This window comes from Microtus pennsylvanicus, chromosome 19 (genome assembly GCF_037038515.1).
Source record: "Microtus pennsylvanicus isolate mMicPen1 chromosome 19, mMicPen1.hap1, whole genome shotgun sequence".
NCBI lineage: Eukaryota > Metazoa > Chordata > Mammalia > Rodentia > Cricetidae > Microtus > Microtus pennsylvanicus.
The window spans coordinates 10,656,954-10,677,774 of NC_134597.1; the positions used below are offsets into that span (position 1 = coordinate 10,656,954).

At 37.0% G+C, this 20,821-nt stretch overlaps 1 protein-coding gene across 4 annotated transcripts in view; it reads left to right on the plus strand.

Moving 5' to 3' along the window:
• Positions 1–20,821, plus strand: part of Foxp2 (forkhead box P2) — a 478,828-nt gene that overhangs the window by 332,703 nt on the left and 125,304 nt on the right. The window lies entirely within an intron of this gene.

Genomic DNA, 20,821 nt, shown 5'->3' on the forward strand with positions numbered 1-20,821 from the left:
GGATTTCAAAAAGTTTCCAAGGTCATTCTTTGCCCCCCCCCCAAAAAAAGTAGGAATTTGGTACATATAAGCATAAAATATTTTGTGAATATTTTTGGTGGATTTTAACAGGGTTTCACTCACTAATTAATTAAAATATGAAATTAAAGCACAATCATAGTAAAATGTTGTGTGAGAAGCGACAAATGCATAAATCTTAGCTGATTTCAAAAAAAAAAATCTGTGAGTTTGACAAGGACCTGTTACTGTTGTTACAGTGAACAAACACATTCTAGAGTTTGTTGTCCTTCCTTACTATTTGTTCTGTGAAACTGATGTTTGCATTCATGCTGAAAAAAAAAGTTTGTGTTACAATAACCATTGTGTTTATTCATAGTCTTTTTAACCAAGATATATGGAATATTTCTTTGAGGGAAAGTACTTTAAAGTATATTCTCAGGTTGTCTAGTAAATGCAATGTAGACTTGGGGAGCCATCTCTCACGATGTTACAAACAGACATCTCTCATGATGTTACAGTCATCTCTCACGATGTTACAGACATCTCTCAAGATGTTACAGACAGACATCTCTCACGATGTTACAGACATCTCTCACGGTGTTACAGACATCTCTCACGATGTTACAGACAGACATCTCTCACAGTGTTACAGACATCTCTCACGATGTTACAGACAGACATCTCTCACAATGTTACAGACATCTCTCAGAATGGTTTTCAGAGATTTTGAAAAATATAATTGATAATTTCTCCTGATACATTTTTATATACATTTGTGTCTAACACGGAAAGCTTTATTGTTAGTTAAGCAGTCATTTTGTATACATTTATTTAAGCAAGATGTTCTCTTTTTAGTGACTTTGACTACTTTAAACTTCACATGTAGAGGTTATCATCTAGTTCTTATGTGATGGTATTCTGTAGCATAGATTCTATTAAAGAAAATTATAGACTACTGATCCCCAGATGCCAGAAATCTCCTGTTACTAAGAAAATAAATTGATAGGCCCTAAACAAAGTTGAGATAAAGACACATTTTCTTTGGAACAAGGTTCTTTGTTGCAGGAGAAGAAAGACAAGAGTACAAGGAACCCAAATTGTCTAAAGGCCACATCTCTGTGATGACTGTAAAAGCAAAAATGTTTCATGGAAACTTCCAGTTTTTAAGATCCTTTTTTTTAACGTTTTCTCTTTAAAACAATTCCATAGTATGTTGTTTTAATTAATGAGGAATCCTGGGGAGGACATTTCCTTATCATCTCTCATATTTCTGTCCCATTGATAGCAACGAGTTTAACACTGACTCCTTGAGGGTCTCAGTGACAGCCAATGGAGCCCAGACCTCCAGGATGGATACAGGGTGGAAATTTCACTTTCTTTTATTGTGTGGAAAACATAATTTTGATGTTGACAGCATAAGGCAAAGATTAGAAAGAAGTTATTATTTCAAAAGTCAGACAAGACTATCACCTATTTTATATTTTATATTTTTGGACAACAGAGAAGATTTGGAGTTGCCTCTTCCTCTTCAATGTTCAGTCAGTAGATGCGGCGTCTTCCTTGCAGGGTATCAGGGTGTCTGTGGAACCAACAGCTTGGTTGTGGTTTTTTTTTTTTTTTTCTGTTCTTGTTAAACTACAAGTCAGTATTTGATACTCTGATTAACTAAAAAAATGAATTTTTATTTAAATTATTCACATGTACAATGTAATATTTGTGGCTCTGAAATAAGAATTTGTATGTGTGCCAGTTGTTATATAAATCAGTTCTGAGAAGAAATCCTAAATTTCCTTGGTTCAGCATGAAAGATGGATAAAAATCATTGTAAGTGCCCTTAGCAACTGCAGCTGCTGACACACTGGATCCTCTCCTGTGTCACCTGTATTGTGTGTTTCATGAGCATGAGAATCTGCTCCGTTGTCTAGATGATGAGACTACAGTGCTTTAGTATCATGTGTAACTGTAATGGGATCATTACGTAAAATGTCACAGGAATGAGAAGTCATTTTTATGAATGAGAAATTAGAACTAATGAAGACTTACTTTCCCCCAAAAAATATGCACTGTAATTAATACAATGCGAAACTGAAATTTTAATATTTCATGGTACTTGATGAGCTTAGCAGTTGTAGACATGAAGAGATTGTATTGTGTGTCTAATCAGAACGTGGCAGTATTCACACTCGCTTATACATCTCTTTTCAAACAGAGATATTAGTCAATGCTCATCTTGGCCTCTGCAAATATTATTAACATCAATTGTATTTATTTTTAAAACTGGAATGTATTTGCTAGAATTTTTAATCATGTGATATGAAATTAATATTTTAAAGTGTCTGTATATGACTTTCTCCTAGTCTTGTTTTTCTCCTAATAACTCAGAATTTAACAAAACTTTTTCCATGTAGTCGATATCTGTCATATTTTAAGTTTCTCACTGCTAATTGAAAAAGCTGAACAACACTTGCAAGGCATGGTATTTGATGCCCCTGTATAACACAGCTTCCTGCCATGCCGGGCATGATGCCTTAGAGAACCAGAATAAATGCTTTTTTATTATTATTTAAAATTTTATTTTCAAGCAGATTCTTCATAAAGTTTGAAATAAAATACAGCTCTAATAACAATTCTTTGATGGCTCAAGTCACAAGAACGGTAAACAGTTGCTTGTTTAACTTTCACATGAATTTATTTATGTCTTAAAAAGTGAGGCCACATTTGAAATGGGGCGCGATACAGCCAGTTTTTGTCACGACAGTATTTCTGTTCTGCTCCCTTTCAACTATGTTTTCCCATTTCTGTGATACAGGTGGCATCGATATTAGCATGTGTACTGCAAAGGAAACAAACGCTATCTCACCTGACCATCTTCATTAGCAGTTTTAGTCCTGACCTCGTTTTCCCTTATAAGTATCTGAATGTTTATATTTAAAGTATGTTTACACATTCTAGCCATTATATGATGCACTAATTAAGTAAGTCCAGGCAGTGAGCGTATCAGTTACAGAGATACTGATGGGTAACTTACAAACACTGGGGTGCACCAGGCCGCTGAAGTTCACCTGAGCGGCTCCACGTGGTTCTTCTTCACATTTACTACCCCACAAGAAGCAGTTTGACTCAACAGTGAAGATGGCCTCTCTTTCACGCCTGCTGTATTTGTTGTCACGGCTGGCATTGCCTATACATGACACACTTATGGCGATCTCTACTGAGGAAACTTAGTCAACAAAAAGATTTAATGCTTTCAGTTTCATGAAACTAATTTTTACGTGCGGAGGAAGAAACACACACGCATACGCACACAGCATTCATACACATGCACACTTCAACAATCTGAAACTTTGTTTTTGTGAAATACATTATCAATAACCAATGACATATTTAGTTAACTCAGTTTAGGTCTGGAAACTGGCCGCATTATTGTTCTTGTTACATTTACAGCCACGAGACAGACTTGTGGTTCTCCAACAGCTGTGCAGTGCAGAGACGTAAATTTAAGGTAAATGCCATTGCTTTGCTATCTCAGATGAATATCAGTATACAACATTGTGATCACACCTTCACTGAAGGTTCATATCTCGTATAAAATATCTGTGCTCAGTAGGTGATTAAAATTACTAATTTTTCTAAGTATGTCTTAAGAAGTGCAAAAGTAGATTAGTTGAAAGCAAAAGTGTATTAGACAGAATAATCTTATTCTGACTTTGCCGTAAAATCATTATATAAATGTGAAGATGTCTCATAACATCCTTAGAGACATTGGACAGATTAGCTAATTCTAACGTGCCATGATTAAAGATATGTTTTGTTTTTGAAGAAAGTGATGGCATCTCAAGTTTTTTTTTTTTCACACTGATCCTTTCAAGGACCAAAGCATCTGCATGGTAGCATCACACAACCAAAAAATGCTTTGGAGTCAAATAATTAAATTCAGTGTGTTAGGGAATTATTTTTCCAATAAAATGTTTACCAACATTCAAGGGCCTTTTATCTCACTAAAGGGCAGGCAATGATACTAGAAATTACATATAGCTACACAAAAATTATATTCTTCTGTATATTTTTGCAACCTACATTTATATGTTGTGATATAGTGCAGTTTTGCATCATTTATCCCTTGATCTTATCCCTCACATCAAAAAATGGTAAAACTAACATCAGCAGCATTCTGCAATCAGCTACGGAGTAATTCATGTTCTATATCAATTATCAGGACTAAGACTGAAATGTTATAATTTTAAAATTAATAATATACTTTGGGGAAAATACTACCTGTATGGGACATAGAACTAGGTGTGGCCAAGTATATTTTAGGAAATGACAAAATTCTACTTATGAATTAATAAGACCTGAAATTAAACATTTTTAACTTTAGTTCTAGTTGTAGAAATTTGGAATATTTTCCCAAATAAACAGAATTATGTGAAAATCATACAGATTTCAATAGAGGAAATTATTGTATTGTAGGAAACATAAAAAATAAATTTAGTCAGTTTTTCCCTAACGTATCTTCATCTCGACAAAATAGGCATTGAGCCAGATACATTGCATCTTGATCTTAAAATGATCAAAGGTTTAACTTATGCACACTCTAGATCATGTCTTGGGTTATCTTGATTTTCGTGCTAGTAGAAAATATTTCTTAAAGGTAGCCTGAAGAGGCAGGTCTAAGTTAAAACCATTCTTTAACTAGCACGCTGTTTCCACTGGTGGACAGCTGCTTGAATCTGACCTCCATTCGAAAAATATCTGGGAGTACCTAGCTTATCATTTCAAAGTGCGTTTGTGTGGAAAACTTCCCAAAAATCCACTCATGACACGAAGAAGGAGTAGCAGGTTTCCATCTCCAATCTGGCTCTCACATATAAGACGTTGGTTATTTAACTTGTTGGGAATTAAAATCCTGCAAAATTGTTGCATGAAATAGAAAGAATACTATATATCATGTATAGCATAAATCTTTAGGCAATAAGTTAATAATTCATCATTGTTGCAATAAACTCCAGGACCTTACTAGTTAATTCACACCTAGGACATGTGGACTATAGTTCAGTTTTTTTCGTTTTCTTTTCAACATTCCAAACTAGTCTAAAAGCCAGTGTGAATGTTTAGCGGACTACAGGCAATGTCTTCTGCTACAGGCTCTCCAGGTTAGTGTGTTTCACGGAGTACAACTCTAGTTAGTATTTTCTCTCCTACTTGACTGCCCTGCAGTAGCAAGGACTAGAGGTTAGTGTTGGCTGTCAACTTGACAGGCTCTAGAATTGCCTAGCGTGCAGGCTGCCAGATATACCTTTGAGAGATTATTTAATTAGGTTAGCCTTTGGACATACCTGTGAGGAACTGTATGGGCTTGGGACTAGATTTGCAAAGAAAGGAGAAAGGTATCTAATCACGAGCATTCATGGTCTCTGCTTCCCAACTGTGGACACAATATGCCCATCCTCCTCAACTTGTTGCCGTGCCTACTCTGCCATGGTGGAAGTGTGAATCAAAACAAATGCTCCCCTTAAGCTGCTTCTGTCAGAGTTCTTTATCACAAAAGAGGAAAGGAGCCAGCAGAGGAGAGGAGCCATGAATTTTCTGCTCAAGTCTATTGTGTGGCTTGGTCCTTGCATAAAATGCCATCGGTGAGCATGTGGTGAAAACATTCATGCACAGTGGTTTATGATGCAGTTGAGGTTGGATTAAGACTCATACCCAAAACACTAGATTTTGGGCTAGAGTGAATAAGCACAAAAAATAAGCACTTTGAAAAAGAAATTGTCAATCCAGGGAATTTTTACACACAGCTGTAAAGAAAAGAGACTCAATAGTTGGATAAAGAAAAAGAATTTTGATGGAGCAGATTTTAACTGATATCATCAAAGATGTGCAGAGGGGAAATCACGAACCTAGTTAACAGTGGAAGTAGCTTGGAGGTGTGATAACAAAAATAATTAAAGAAAGAGTGGCATAAAGGGCTTACTTTACTTACGTTTTGTGACTATTACTAAATACCTAGCAAAAACAACTGGAAGGGAGACCAGAGCAATGACTCAAAGGTTGCAAATGGAACTGTGTTTGGTTATCAGCATCTTCTTGTATCTCATAGCCACTGGGTCCAGGAGACCTAACCCTTCTGCAGGCCTCTATGAGCATCCACTGGCTCACACACACACAAACACACACACACACACACACAGACACACACACACACACACACACAGACACACACACACACAGTATAATAATAATGCTAAAAATTTTAAAGAAACAAATAACTGAACTGAGGGAAGCTTTGTTTGGCTGTCAGTTTCAAATGGTTCAGTATATTGCTTAGTCCCGGGAGCATCATGGTTTAGGAAGCATGCAGCAAAGGAAGTTTGTTCATGACATAGCTAGCCAGAAAGTATATAACAGTGGGGCTGGGCTATGATCAAGAAAAGAAGTAAAATGAAAAATAGAAGAGACTGCAGCAGTCAGCTTGGAACTAGAGTTATTAAGGAGGTTCAGGAAAAGAAGAATTTTTCAAAGACAGGGCTATCTTGTGTGTAAACCTATGTCAACAACAACCAGAACACTGTTTAGTTAAGTTAAATGCTGATGTTTTAATACCCCATTCTTTATTGATTGCAGGTAATTTTGAGGATCAGCAAGGTTTACCTGGGCAACAATGAATGGGAACATCGTACTTTCAAATTAATGTTCACAGGAAAATAGAGAATTAATAAATTCACATTTACTTCTCAGGTTGTTGCAAAAGAAAATTTATATAGTGTAAATTAAATGTGGAAGAAAATTGCTTTCTCAGAGGTTAGGTTTTTTTTTTTCCTTCCTTAGCTACCCAGGTACTTGTTTCTTTCTGTAATCTGTTAGGATTTTAAGTACATATTCCCTGGACTTCTCTATCTTAACTAAAGTGAAAGCAAGAAAGGAATAAAACACTAATATTGTTATGGGACCTCTCTATAGGATTTAAGACTTAGTCTTCGAATTTTATCTTAAGATGTTTGGAAGTGTTGTAAAAGCTCAGCAAATGACAGCATGGTGAACAGCCAGAGTACGTGATTAGAGACAAAAAGCAAAATTATTTAGAATTTCACGTCCATTTAAGGCTGTGTTTCCTTTGTGGATTCTATTCTTATCATTCAGTCTGGGTTCTCCATTGCACTTAACGTTTCCTAAATACCACCCTGCTACTTCGTTGTCTCTGCTGTATTCTTTCTTCCTTCACTACGTGTTCACCGTGTAATCTTTTCTGCTCCTTTGATCTCTTGCATAGAAAGGAGAAAACGTATAACTAATTCTACGTTGATCGTAAAGGACGCTCTAGTCATAATTTTATCCATAAATGATGAAACTCTGCTGATTCTTTTCACCCAGTGTCCAGTGTTTCATTGTAAATTTATGTTACTTGAAGTAAGTTTGTAGTATCAGTATGAAAGTCATACTATTCTGATTCTCTCTGTGGCTTAGAAAAATCTAGACTTCAAATCATTTTCATGATACTAGAAATATCCTCCTACCAAAATTTATGAAACTTACAGGTCATAGAATGCTGTGATCATTTGCCACGACTTTTAGAACTCTCCCAAAATATTAAAATGAATATCCAAGCTTTAATTTCTCGGGACAGTTATATTAATAACCAGTTATTCTAAGTGCATCTTTTGCTATGTTAATTATTGCTGTTTTAATAATGCTGGATTTGGTAGCACACCATTGAAAAAGATGAAGCAAATGAATAATGAGTTGTTCTTTCAACAGTATTTAAGTCACTACTTCAATATGAAAATCATACAAGCTCATTATGAGAACATAACTTGAGTTTTGGGATAATTATGGTTGGGCACTAAGGTACTTTTCTCAAAAACACTAAATAAATGTTAATAAATTCTTATTATAAAGCGCTTTAAAAATGAAAGTGTACACTTTGATTAGATAGGAAGAAACTACTGATGATAAATAATTATAGTAAACCCATGAAATTCACAAGGTGTATATCTTGAGATCTTCAGGAACCTGAACTTCGAGAAATTTTTCTTTCAGCAGTATCTGGTGAGGGTGTTCAGCTTTTCTTCCAAGTACAGTTCTCCCTCGCTAGGAAAGTACCATGGTTCTACACAAAGTGGAACACAACAACAGTTTTATAATATGCTATAGAACTTTGCACATTGTTCGTCTCTGCCTTTTAAAAATATGATAGGTTTAACTGTGTCACTGAAACCACAGAGGATAGACAGGCGTGACAATAGTGACCTCAAATGGAGGAGATTTAGGTCATCTGTCTAAGAGGTCAGCAGACTAGATGGTCCAGCCTCTCGGCATGCTTGGATGTTTTACAGCTAAATGAATTCTACAAGAATTCTATATGACACGGGAACTTTGGAATCATGCAGATAATGAATGGGTCCTCCAAAACTAGGAATTTTAAGGCTCCAGTCTATCATGCTTGGATGCTTCATGCCTGGAGGAATTCTACAGGAGTATAACACAGTAACTTTAGAATCATGCTGACAGTGAAATGTGTTTTCAACCGGTAGGATTTTTAAGGCTCTGGTTTACTAGATCTTACAAGCGTGCAACTATTGGGAATATCCAATTCCACCAAGGAAGTTCCCTGTGCTGTCTGTGTTGATATAGTATATAGAGTTAAGAGCCTTCATTACCTTGTATATTCTCCCTTTTAAGTATAAATATCAACTGACTTTCCTAAACTGTCTCGGAGGTCTTAGTGAAACTCTGACTTGTCTCGAAGAATACAGGGGAAGGCAATGACTTAAGAGCTCAGGGGCCTCGTAGAAGGGCAATAGAGGATTGGAGTCTTTGTTTCCATAACTACCAGTCACTGACTAGTTTTGCCCTAGGGTTCATCTCTGAGGTCTTAATCCTTCCAGAGAGAAATCCTCTGTCTAGATTCAGATTTCAGCTGGTCTGGAATCACATCCGAATGTGACTAACAGCATGTAGGGTTTTTTTTTCTTTTCCTTTCTATTTTTTTAAGGTTTTGTCATTTAGTTTTACTGGAATCCACATAAAACCTGTTTAGCAAGTGGTTAAGCGTTTGAGTAACACAAAATTCCTTTGCACCGTGTATAAATTCTTACACTTAGGATGCTAACACTTGCATTGCTGCAAAAGCTGCCACCTTGACATCCTCCACCGCTGGTGCTACTGCACATTCTCAAGTGACAAACTCAGGAGTACAGCGAATGTTCCGATGTGCTGACGTGAGGAAAATCTGTTGTGTCACAGAGAGATTAAATTAAATCCTTAGATAGATTATGTCTGCAAAAACATTGGGGGGAAAAATACAAATGGCAATCTTTTGTCTATACTTTCTTCTCCCTACAGACCCATCATGAAATGAACATTTAAAACATTAATTCATAATAAAACCATACAGGATTTATCATTTCCCCAAAGCACATTTTCATTGAGAAGCTTCTCTTTATCATTGGGCTTAGAATTTCCACCATCGATAGCTGTGATAACTTCCCTAAAATATCTTGGAGAACAATTAGGACTTTGGTTTTCAATCCCAAGAAACTGTTTGAAATCCTTTTTTTGAAAAAAAAAATGGAACTGCAAGCTTGGCGGTGGTGGCGCATGCCTTTGATCTCAGCATGCAAGAGGCAGAGGCAGGTGAATCTCTGTGAGTTCGCAGCAGCCTGGTCTACAAGAGCTAGTCAAGGAGGAGGAGGAGAAGGAGGAGGAGGAGGAGGAGGAGGAGGAGGAAGAAGAAGAAGAAGAAGAAGAAGAAGAAGAAGAAGAAGAAGAAGAAGAAGAAGAAGAAGAAGAAGAAGAAGAAGAAGAAGAAGAAGAAGAAGAGAAAAAAAGAAACTACATTCTAGCTCAGTCTCCGAGTTAATGTAGGGTGAGGATTGGATGGTGAAAGTCAAGACGCGAGGAAATTTCTGCTCAGTTGGTCTGAGACTAAGCATCAGAACCCCGAATTCCGTTTTCTCTCAAATAGGAAAATATTTCTCTGTGAATAAAAATTATTGAACTTGAATTCCAGTGATATCCTATGTGAGAACCCTCTGTCCAAGACTTTGTTCTCTTCTTTTTAATCTTTGTTTTTGTCACTTAGCCCAGACTGGCTTGAACTTGCTATTTCCACAGATGAGCTTGAATCCTGATCCACTTGCTTTCACCTCTCAGATGCTAGGATTGTAGGCCTGCGGTAGCATGATTGATTTTTGTGGTAGTAGATACTGAACCAACCCATGGCTCCACCCATGATAGACTAACACTCTACGACTGAGCTTCACCCCAGCCATCTGCTTTCCAACCTGATGAAAATATGCTGAACTTCTGCTATCTCGGGTTGCCTCCTGATTCAACAGCAGTAGATATTTTACTTATTCTATGCATTTCATTTTTAAATGTTAATGAAAGAAAAAGTAGCCATACTCAGACTTCTTGAGATGCCATTATTTAATATATTATTTTTCAAAATGATTTGAGACAATAATACCAGAATCTTGTTTGTGCTAATACATCTCACATAAAATTATCTATGATAAATGTATTCTTTATTATACTAAGTAAAAACATAGATAGATAGATAGATAGATAGATAGATAGATAGATAGATAGATAGATAGATGGATGCATCCTAATGGCCTCAGATATTAACCACTATCCATACTAAGCTTGCCTTTGATATCAGAAACCCTAAATAAAAAACTCACTTTTTCAAAAATGTAGTCTGCCTCAATGGCTCTCATACCCTGCCCTCCTTTTTTAATTATGACATAAGCAGAGATATGAAGTGCCTCTAGTTCTTCCCATCCCACACACATCATATCACACACATCATACCACATACAAACATATACCTTTTTTTCTTATACATACTTATATTCTTGTATACTTGCAGCTGAATCAGCTACTATAAACTCCTTACTGCCTTGTTATCTTCCATTTTCCAGTGCCTACAATGTCTTAATGTAGGTTTAGCATAAATATGAGGTATCTATAGACTTGTGTGTGCCCATTCAAAACCCTGTCAAGCCCCTCTTTTCTCTTATGTGCTGGTTGTATCTTTCAGTTGTCTAGTGAAGCATCTCAACCCAGATTAACAGGTTTTCAACTCAAATTATCTATCTTAACCTGTCATGCTCAGAGTTCCTACCTGCTCTTGATCTTATCCTATAGTCTCTATTCATTAATCCCTTCTAATCTGATAATGTCATATCCTCTGCTCTGATAATGTAAAAGTCCCCCACTCTAATCTCTCAGCACAAGACACAGGGCTCTTGGTAAACTAACATGCACATGACATGGGCCTAATAGTGAACTATTTTCCATGCATACTATTTATTCATTTGCAAATATTTATGATTCACATGCAAGGTGCCACAAATCGTATGAGTATTTTTATGTATTTTACTGCCCTCCCTAATTCTGCACCAGCTTAGAAGATCATTACCATTTTCTAGAGTCCAAAGGCTATCACATAGAGCATCTATCCCTGGAATTGTCATTGAATTACCCATTACACATGTGTGCTTCCTGAAAATATAAAACATTTTATCATTTCAAATACTGTAAAAATTTCCATGATAAATTATACCATATTTTATCACAGGCATTTGGATTCTGTTTCAACTTGTTCTCAGATCCTAAATCTTGGAGGTAAGAGGCTGGATTTTGTTCATGCTTATAATTTCCTCCCAACACAGCAGTTAATACATGGTAGATGCCAAAGAAATCTAGAGTATTTGATTTAAATTGTGTGAACTAGACCACATTCTATCATACTAAGCTGAGGCTGTCCCATTCATCCAGCAAAGCTATTACAGGAGTTTACCCGAGTTTCCTGAGGAAAGTTTCAAGCTGTCCTGGCTCTCCTGAGATGACAAGCTCTGGTCACATTGCCCAGCTCCTGGCACGTCACTAAGAGATTTTGCCTTTGTTCCATTAGACAATCTGTTTTGAAAATAACACATCTAAGGATTAGTTTCCCTGATTAGATTGTATGCAGTATGCTCATTTGACTACAATTGATTCTTTCTCCTTTATCATTAGGTAAATGTTTTCTTTTCCAATTCTATCTTCTGTCTTTTCTGTTTTCATATACCTAAATAATTTGCTTACAGTAAGACCTTTCCTTCCTATTTTTAATGCAATACACTGTTAACTCTAACTTGGTTTCTGTCCTGTGTACCAATGACTGTTTTTTAATAATATAGTAAAAGCAAGAAGTTTGCTTAATAAATGACATTGGAAATCTATGAAATGGCAAATAGTACATAAGGATTTTTCAAATATTATGAACTTGTATATACTCTGCACATGATCTGTCTTTCTATAATTTATGAAATGATTGTACTATCTTTTTGGTCATTAATTTTGAACATTCTCCTGAAAAAGTGTCTACATTGGCTGTAAAGCCGTCCACTGCTCTAGGTAGGAATACAACATGCAGTGAAGCCCACACACAGGCAGTGCTGAGCTGCCTCAGTCCAGAACTAATGGTCACAGGATTTTTTTCTTTTTTTATATATACAATTGCTATTTTTTATTAAAAATTCATGATGTGAGTTAACAAATGAAAACAGATGAATAACAGATATGATTATATTTGTTAATCACTATCTTGATTTTATTTTCATCTATCCTTATATATCTTCATATATGCCCACCGATCTATAGCTATATCTAGATATAGATAAACATTTTTGGTTATGGATATATATTTAATCTTCTTTTCACAAGTGCATTCTTACGGTTCAGATGTTGGATTATAAATCCATGAAAACTGCAAGGTATGTGTAGCAAAATCCAGCACGGATTCTTAAGAATGGCAAGAGGCCAAGATTTTAGCTCTGTGCTGTGCTCCATGTGGCTTTTGACTTCATGGTCACAAGAAGACTCTCTTTCTTCCTGCCATTATGCCATGGTCCAGACAGAAGGAATAGGGAATTGAGTGAGAAAAGATTAAGCACAAATGAGAGCTGGCGGATTGACTCTGCCTCCTTTACTAAGAAACTTCCTGAGAAGCCACTGGCCTGAACTGCACACACTGTGAACACGAGGCATGTTAGCAGTCTATGGAGCTATCTTTATTGAGTCACTTTCTCCCAGTAAACTAAATTGGAGCTCTTAAAGTAGAGAATAGGGGGAAAATAGATTATACATTAGGCTCTCAGCAGTTTATGTACCAGTGTTTACCAAATTAGTTAGTACTGATATGCTGGGTCCTAGAGTTTTATGGAAAAAAAACAGATGTATAAGGTGAGATGCTTTAGCGATATGAGGTATTATTGTTTTGATAGGGATTTTTACACACACACCGCCCTCACACGCACACTTACTTGAAGTGTGATTGAAGTTCAGAAGGTTTTAGAGGATTTCGTTTTAATAATTTTAGTCACACTTAGAAAACAGTTAGACTCCGAGTATGTTCATTATGCAGTGGTTCCTCCCTCCAGAAGTCCCTCCAGAAGATGTACCTATGTGCATCCTAGTGAGGCCTCCTGATGGAGCACAAGTGACCAGCAGGACACACACTCTGCAATTGGAAGTGGCGAAGCTTTTGCAGTGTTTGCAAGCAGAAATACAAGCATACTGTAAGGGTGATTGGGGTAAAAAAGTTTTGGGACCTGAACATTAAACAAGGGATTACAGAAAAAGGGTTTTGCTTGTAGTATTAGTATTAAATATCACTGAAAGACTGAAAGTCTTAGCGTTTCTCTAACTATCCAGACCCTGAGAGACATATTCCGTAGGTCTTCCATGTTTTGCCGAGAAATCTGGATTGCGAGCCGAAACAGGAGCAAAAGAGAAATTTGTGGAGGGCATGAATGAATGCTCCAACCTCCCCCCACCCTCTGAAATATGGGGTTCCTATTACACAACCTGCCCCCACCCTCTGAAATTCGAAGTTCCTATTACACTCTAGCTTCCAAGAGCTGTACCTGTGCTCTGTTATTTTATTCCCACAGAAACCACAAGTTGGTCTGTCTGTGCACTGTCTCTATTTCCCTCCAGAAATCCGAGAGCTAGAAAGCTTAAGGAAATTTCCCAGGAACCCACGATCCAGTTTCAGCTGTGAGGCTACAGAACCTCTTTTTTTCTAACATTTTTTCAAGGACAATATTTGTAATCAGTCATATCCTAGCTGATCCTCATTTGGGCAAGAGACAAGGACCAGAAAGTCATATGTATGTCCTGTGATGAATGCTATTCTACCCTGGAAAAAGGAAGACAAGACCCTATGTCATACGAGACCCTGCCTGACCAAGCCTGCAGTTGTGTCCTGAGCCTTCCTTTATCTATAACATTAATGAGCCAAAGATTATACAGTTTCCAATGTATTTATTGCATGCTTTCAAGTACTTATTGAGACCTAAATTAAAAATACACTTAATCTGTCTTCTTCATTATACTTAGGGGTTGTGTCCTGGAAATGCAGGCATACGACAGGCTCTACATCAATTGTGAAAACAGCATAAACCAAAACATTTATATATACATCTTATAAGTGTTGATCAAATCAGCCATATATTTCATCACCTCCCAATATTTTTAATCTCTGTATTGCTTTTTTAAATGCTGGTATTTAGTTGTCTGCCCCCCTATGTACTTTCACTTTATTTTAATTTATTTTTAATATTCATTTGTCATTTTCACTTTGAAACTCACTAGACAAGGATGTTTAAAGTCAAAACAAAGCAATATGTGAAACTAAGTACCAATGACTAGGGAAGTCTTGGAAATAGGGAATAGGGAAGTCTTGGAAATAGGGAATAGGGAAATCTTGGAAATAGGGAATAGGGAAGTCTTGGAAATAAGGAATAGGGAAGTCTTTGTTGCCTGCTTTCTTGCTTTCCCTCTCTACACCATTCTAGTTGCATAGAACATACACAAACCCAACATTTTCCTCAATTTGCTTTCAGGCACCATTTTTTTGAAACTTTTTGACATCAAACTCAATGCGAGATATACAGGAATAAACAATTATAAATGTACACATGACTCTTGGGAACTTTCTAATTAGGATGACTTTAGTCTTTGGGAGCAAGAGAATATTCACCTTTCTGTTGGAGCACTCATGATTGCTCAGTTATGGAGTATACCATCCCATCACTAAAAGATCAAAATGCATTAATTCATGCCTTACTGGTACAGATTATTTTAAAAGAAACACCTATTCTAGAGCTAGGTGACTGTGAACAATGTATTTAAAGAGCTAAATAAGAAAGGTTACTAATCTATGTGCTATTATTTACTATTGCCATTCAATGACTTCCAACACTACTAGACTAAGGCAGGGTTAGCTCACACACACACACACACACACACACACACACACACACACACACACATCTTCACATCTTTTGTTCGCTTTTACCGTAATACAATTATTTACCGAAATGAAAGTTCAAGAATATTGTAGAAATAAATTAGAAAGTCTGTCTCCTCTGTAGAATTTCATATGATAAAAAAGTAATGATCTTGCTCTAATAGGAAAACAACACACAAAAGCAAAACATCCTATTGGTTACTGAACAATGCACATTTCCATGTATGCATATTACTTCCCTATAAGCCCATCAGAGGAACATGACTACATGCCTCTCTGTGTTAGACGTTGCTAGGCAGATACCAGGTACCAAGGGGAATTCAAAGTGTGCTTCTCCTCAGGGAGTTGACACTCTGGCTAGATAAAATTCAAGATAATAACCATTCTTTTAAGCCATTTTAAACAAAACTTAGAGTTTAAGGTATTTAAAAATCTTCTTGACAGTTATGGATTTTAAAAAGGTGTTCTGTGGAGTAAATTGGGTTCCTCTTTTCTGTGTTTACTGAGTCAGCTGTCACTTATAGGCTGAACAGTAGAAAGTTTTCAGAATTCTGTCCCCTGGTGCTTTGTTTGGTGTCTTCTAAAATTCCTTTGACAGAAATCCAGGATATGGTTATTGAAGTGATAAAACAAATTTGAGGGAAACAAATTTAGTGTCGGACATGCTGAAAGGGGCAATCATCAAAGTCTTTACCCAGACAGAAAAGCAGAGGAGAGCCAGGCAGTGGTGGTGCAGACCTTTAATCCTAGCACAGGGGCAGGCAGATCTCTGTGACTTCAAGGCCAGTGTGGTCTACAGAGTGAGTTCCAGGACAGCTAGGACTACACAGAAAAACCATCTCTCGAAAAGCAAAACAAAACAAACAAAAACCAAAAAGGAAGGAAGGAAGGAAGGAAGGAAGGAAGGAAGGAAGGAAGGAAGGAAGGAAGGAAGGAAGGAAGGAAGGAAGGAAAAGAAAAAAAGAAAAGGAGAGAAGAAGAAAGGATGCAGTATACTTTAATGATGTTTTTAAATTAAAGGAGATTAGCTCCTTGGTTTTAATATAAGAAAACTTGTCTGAACCTTCATGAAAGTTGCTGTATTTTTTGAAGAATATTTGCAGCTTTAATAAGCTTTGTGTTTAAAATGTGTCTTTTCTTTTAAGATTTATTTATTTCTTGTGTGTGTGTGTGTGTGTGTGTGTGTGTGTGTGTGCACATGCCTGTGTGTACACATGCTCCATACATGCAGGTTCCCAGAGAGGCCAGAAGACCCTCTGTAGTTGGAGTTACGAGTATTTGTGAGGCGCATGGTATTTGTGTTCCACACTGAATTTGGAACTTTGGGAAGAGCAAGTGGTCTATATTGTTGAGATACCTCTCCAGTCCCTAAAAGTTGTTTTAAATATGCAAATTTACTTTTTTCATGTCAAAGTCTTGTGGTTTTACAAAAATATTCAGGACATATAAAAGTTATAAAGAATTAAATTTTATGTGGTGACTTAAATGTATAATCTCTACACTCAATATGGGTCAGCCTGCGCTACACAATGAGTTAGTTCTAGGCAAGCTAAACTCCATTGTGATACCATACTCAGAAAGAGGGGAGATGGATGGAAACTTGACATTCACCCAAATTTCCACTTTTATTTATTATTCCAGTAGATTACTATCCCGTTAATATATTTTTCGCTATTAGTGCTTGGATGTGTCTTGTAGTCTTGTGGCATCCTCCTGGCAGTATAAAAATGAGTGAAATTTTGTTTTAAAACTTATCTTGGCAAAGGATATTGATCCTGTAGTACATGATCCTCGAGAAGCTAAGTAACAAGTTGAACCCTAAGAAAAACATACATAGATCCACCTGGAAAGAGGAAACAGACAAGATCGCCTGACAAAATTGGGAGCATGGGGGTGGGGGTAGTAGAGGCAGCAGAAAGGGGAAGATGAGGGGAGAAGGGAAGGGGGAGTAGAACTTGAGGGAACCGGATAGTCGAGATGGAGGAAGGACAGAGATGAGAGCAAGTAAAGAGATATTTTGATTGAGGGAGCCATTATGGGGCTAGTAAGAAACCTGGCACTAGAGAAATTCCCAGGAACCCACAAGAATGACTCCAGTTAAGACCGTAAACAATAGAGAAGTAGGGGCCTGAACTGGCCTTGCCCTGTAGACAGATTGATGAGTATCTTAAATATCACCATAGAACCTTCATCCAGCAACTGATGGAAACAGAGGCAGAGACCTGTAAAGCGCAGTTGAAGAGTGGGAGGAGTGAGAATATGTGAAAAGAGGTCAAGACCATCATGGGTACACCCACTGAAACAGTCTAACTGAGCTAATGGGAGCTCACCAACTCCAGCCAGACTGGGGAAGAAACAGCAGAAGTTTAATTATTCCCTCTGAATGTAGGTGACAGTTGCATGGTTGAGGTGGACTGCAGGGCCCCTGGCAGTGACAACAAGATTTACCCCTTCTGCTTGTACTGGCTTTTTGGGAACCTATTCTCTTTGGATGGGAACCTTGATCAGCCTAGATATTGTAGGGAGGGCCTCGGGCCTTCCCCCAAAGCATTGTGTCTCACCCTCTCTGAGGAGTGAATGGGTGGGGGGTGAGAAGGGGGATGTGTAGTTAAGGGGAGGAGGGAAGGGAGTGGGAACTGGGATTGGTAGGTAGAATGAAAAATGATTGCTTTCTTTTGAAAATTAATAAATAAATTAATTAATTTAAAAACAACTTGTCTTGAACATGAAATTCACTTGAAGGCTGTAGCTTAGTGCTTTGTCACGGAAGTGCCTGGCCATGTGTTAGTCACTTGGCATAATTCCAATCATGTCCTGCGGGGAAGGTGAGACTCCAGACACTGATAGTGGAGAGGCCTAGGGTTAGGGTAGGGCTCCAGCACTTACTGACTGCAGGACACATTTTCTTTTCCTTTCGATAATGAATATTTGACTCAGTCTCTAACTCTAAAAAGATTATTGATTGTATGCTTTACTTTTAGCAAAATAAGATACTGTCTTGTGGTATTAAAAAAACTTTTCAATAGGTCAAAAGTTTTAAATATGCTAATGAGCTGGCCGTTTTTCTTCCTTTTAAGAACGCAAAGCAACACGACTATTTTCAGATTTAGAAATTTCAGATTAACTTGCTCTGGCTAAAGCACTCTGTTGCTAAATGAAATGTGTTGTTTGAGTGTTACACAGTGTATACTATCAGCCATCTGAATATAGTTTCAGCCCATTATGTTCCACATGCCCCATGACATACCAGCTTATCTGTCTAGAGTGCTTCTCTCTGTGCTCAATTATATAGGTAGGGATTTTAATGAAGAAAAATAAAATAAGGAATATTTAGAAATATAATTATGTAGAGGTCAGAACTGTGAAAATTGCTTTTCTCACAATTACTATAACTTAGCTTTATTGCCTAAATTATATAGTAATAAAAATTATTTTTATACTCCAAGTAAGTAGCCTTGGTTCTTGGTAAGAAATTGCAATATTTTCTCTTAGGAGAAATCAGCTCCCTGATAGGTGGTTGTGATTTATTGAACACTGTTTTCCTAGAAGATCTGCAGCTAATTTAGTAACTCTGACAAGGAAAAAATAAGAAGCAAACAAACAAACCTTGGTGGTGTTTATTTAAGGCCCGTTGTGCATCACAGGAAAAACAAAGAGCATTGATTGAATGATACCCAAGTCTTTCTGTCTGGTTATATGAAAACTCTTCCTCAGCTAGCGTCTTCTCCTCTGATGCAGTTTCTAAGCAGACACAGAACTGCATTAAAACCACCAGCTTCCAGTAACTTGTGTAGTAGATGCTTAAATCTTCTATGAGCTCTTATAAAAATAAAATATCTCACTGAGAATACAGTTGTTTAATAGTCACCTCTTCAGAGGTTAATAGAACATAAACAGACTTGCTTTGTTTCTCCAGTTCATTAGTAAACATGTTCTCATTCATTTTTCAGGAAATAAATAACTTACTGAGACAGCTCTACCTTCATACCCTATTCATGACAGACGATTAAAGGGAGACAGTTCTGTTGACAGATGACATAAGTATCCTATACCCCACAAGCTAGAGTCCAGCTCAGTGGTTTAAACAAATGAGTTGGGAGATTGCACAGAGGTGATAAACTGACTTCCTTGATGATTCGGAGTCCGTATCTGACAGGAAAACAAAGCAGAGCCTTAAAACGATTAAACTTCTGTGTATTAAATTTTGAATGTGTTCGTTAAAATGTTAATGGAATTTCTCTTTTCAAAGACAACTATTCAAAAGCTTCCCCAGTGGCCTGTTACAGGTGTTTTCCCGATGATCTAAAGACTTTTTTCTCTAAGCTCCAATAATCTATTTGTTGTAGAATCTCTAGTTCCAGTTCCAGTAAAATTTCCCAAATACATTTTTATTATTCCCTTAAGTATTTTTCCATATAAATAAATGCATCCCATTCTGAGGAAAATATGATGAAAAAAATCACTGAAGATGCAAAGATTGTAACTGACAGTACTGTGCTTATTCTTGGTTAATATTAACTAAATGAACAGTGGGTATGACTTAAGTATTGCCTCTTACCAGTTTTCAAAAGCCAGGAAACTTTTAAACTGTGAGATAGCTTCCAAATATTGAGTGAATGCAGTCCTATATGGAGCACCCAAATACCCGTTCAGATTAGTGAGATGTGATCCGTACTGCAGCTGCCTCAAATTAAGAACAGGTGTAGAAGACAGATTATGCAAATACTCATATTAATGTAATTGTCAAATTGGTGTGTTTACCATTGTGCTTTTAAAGAGTAGACTGTATTCCTATTTTAAATGTAAATGAGCTTCATTCTTGAGAGCAGCTATTGAGTAATGAAACTTGGTCCTGGCTTAGAAATGTATAATTTCTAGGAGACTGTGTAACACAGTTCTAATATTTGACCTTTTCCACAGTAAACCCTTGCACATACTAAAAACAACAACTCTGTATTCTCTCAGTACATACACAGTCATACTGGGTCTGTGCAAGTTTAATATGATTCTGTTCTGTGCTGCAGTTCTCTGTATCATACATAGAATGAGGTGATTGCTTTAAGTGGTTTTCTTTTTATCTCTTTTGTCTTTTCTAAAATATAACTCTTAAGAAATACAGTCTTTGGAGAAAGGGCATTGCACTGATCAGAATAAGTCTGAATCATGGCATTCAGTTACTTTGATCATAGTGACATCCTTAACTATTAATTTTGATGCTGTAAATCATGCTTTGTGAATATAGAGCAGTCATTTCCTGTTGACTCACCCACATGCCTTTGTGATGATTTTATACTGCCCAATTTTTACTCAGTTTAGACACTCCTCTCAAAGCGGTGTCTCTCTCAGACTCATTCTGGTCTTTTGGGCTCCTTCAGTGATGAACACTGACTCATTATTTCCCATGAATGACTAGCACTGGTGACAATGAGGACAGATGCGTCTAGCACTGAAGTTACGTGTCTTGCATCCCGCGTGTCCCCAGTTCCCTTTAATTCGTTTTTTTTCCTCTAATGGAATGAT